The sequence below is a fragment of the Astatotilapia calliptera genome, chromosome 14, assembly GCF_900246225.1.
Source record: "Astatotilapia calliptera chromosome 14, fAstCal1.2, whole genome shotgun sequence".
In the NCBI taxonomy this organism is placed as follows: domain Eukaryota; kingdom Metazoa; phylum Chordata; class Actinopteri; order Cichliformes; family Cichlidae; genus Astatotilapia; species Astatotilapia calliptera.
The window spans coordinates 9,381,586-9,384,142 of record NC_039315.1 but is presented as its reverse complement, the minus strand read 5'-3'; positions in this window follow the sequence as shown (position 1 = coordinate 9,384,142).

Sequence of the window (2,557 nt, the reverse complement as noted above, 5' to 3'; positions counted from 1 at the left end):
CTTTGCCAAATTCTTCACTGAAAAAATCCAAAAAATTAGACAAGCAATTGGTACATCAACAGCAGATCCAGGATATGTACTGTGTCCACCAAAAAACTGTTTAAACACCATGAAACAGTTTCAACCTATTAACAGCAAAGACCTGGAGGACATCTTAGGTCAACTGAACTCCTCCTCCTGCTGTTTAGATGTCCTGCCAACAAGTTTTTTCAAAAAGGTCTCAAAGACTTTAGAGTCAGACCTGTTACAGATCGTCAACTTTTCTTTATTATCAGGTGTGTTTCCAGAATCACTAAAAACTGCTGTAATCAAACCTATACTGAAAAAGGACAATCTTGACAAGACACAAATGAACAACTACAGGCCGATCTCAAATCTCCCATTTTTAAGTAAGATCATTGAAAAAGCAGTTTCTCAACAGCTCAGTTACTTCTTAAAACAGAATAATTGCTACGATGCCTTCCAGTCAGGTTTTAGACAGAATCACAGCACTGAAACCGCTCTGACCAAAGTGTTCAATGACATATGTCTGAATACAGACAGTGGAAAAATGTCAGTCTTAGTTTTACTGGATCTCAGTGCAGCATTTGATACAGTTGACCACAACATATTACTCAAACGACTGGAAAACTGGACAGGTCTTTCAGGAACTGTACTAAACTGGTTCAAAACATACGTAGAAAACAGGAAATACTTTGTATCAATAGGTAACTTCACATCCGAGCAGACAAGTATCACATGTGGAGTTCCCCAAGGTTCCATCTTGGGACCCCTTCTGTTTAACATCTACATGCTCCCACTGGCACAGATTATAAACAACAACAAAATAAACTATCACAGCTATGCAGATGACACACAAATATATATCACAATGTCACCAGGAGACCGAGGCCCTGTACAGGCTCTTGGTAAATGCATTGAGGAAATGAATGACTGGTTGTGCCACAATTTTCTCCAGCTAAACAAAAACAAAACTGAGGTAATAGTCTTTGGCGCCAAAGAAAAACGATTACAGGTCACCAGAGAACTTCAATCTATACATCTAAAAACCACAAACCAGGCGAGAAATTTGGGTGTAGTGATGGATGCAGACCTAAACTTAGAAAAACACATTAAGACAATAACAAAGTCAGCTTACTATCACCTCAAGAATATATCAAGGATAAAAGATCTGATGTCTCAACAGGACCTGGAAAAACTAGTCCATGCATTCATCTTTAGTAGGCTTGATTACTGTAACAGCATCTTTACAGGTCTACCTAAAAAATCAGTCAGACAACTACAGCTCATTCAGAACTCTGCTGCTCGAGTCCTCACTAAGACCAAAAAAGTGGACCACATCAGTCCAGCTCTGAGGTCCTTACACTGGCTGCCTGTCCGTCAGAGGATAGACTTTAAAGTTCTGATGCTGGCCTATAAAGCTCTGAATGGTTTAGGACCAAAATACATCAATGACCTCCTGACCCAGTATGAACCATCCAGATCCCTCAGGTCATCTGGATCCGGTCTTTTATCAGTTCCCAGAGTCAGAACCAGACACGGAGAAGCTGCATTCAGCTTTTATGCTCCTTATATCTGGAACAAACTCCCAGAAAGCCTCAGATCAGCTGAAACACTCAGTTTATTTAAATCCAGGTTGAAGACACCTGTTCTCAGCTGCATTTGAATAAAGCACCAAATCCACACTTTAAGCTTAAATTTCAAAACTTACATTTAACTACTGATTTTATCTACTGTTCTGATTTTATCTGTTTTGATTTTATATACTGTTGTTTGTTTGTTTGTTTGTTTGTTAATTAGTTAGTTAGTTAGTTTATTTGCTTGTTTTAATCAATTTTAAATCATGCTTTTTATTTGTTCTTGTTTCTAATGTCTCTGTAAAGCACTTTGAATCACCTTTTTGTTGAATTGTGCTATACAAATAAACTTGCCTTGCCTTGCCTTGCCTTGTTTTAAAACATGCTAACTCTCTGCTTGTATATGATCGTCAAATGCTGCTGGCTATAAGATCCTCTCAGTTTAAAACTCTTTATTGCAATCGTGGATATCAGGGAACCTTCTCCCCACCACTCCTGTCAGGAGTTCCAGCTTGTCTCCGTTGCGTTCCGGCGCTACCTCAACTGAGAGGGCGCCGTAGACGCCGTGGGAAATGCAGTGGCTTATTGGTGAGAATGAAGGCTACCTGGACACGATTTCGAAAAATACCTCACCCTATCCCGACTGGATTTGACCGCGTCAACTACTGGCACTCTCTGGACACGGCTTACACCTGCCTGACACCTGTTGTCGGGCTTACGACAATAACCCCGCGCCAGCATCCCCCCCGTCTTCGCTCAGGTGGAGTAAACCCTCAGAATCTACGGCCGATAGGTCGGGCACCCACATCGGCCGCTGAGCCACCTGTACCACTGAGATTAAGTCTTGTTAATGCACGATCGCTAGCAAATAAAACTTTTATTCTTAAGGAAACTTGGCAGAGAGTCGGTGAGTCCAGTTGTTTTACTGAACTTTTACCGCATGACTGTGAGTATCTTAATGTACCGAGGATGACTGGGTG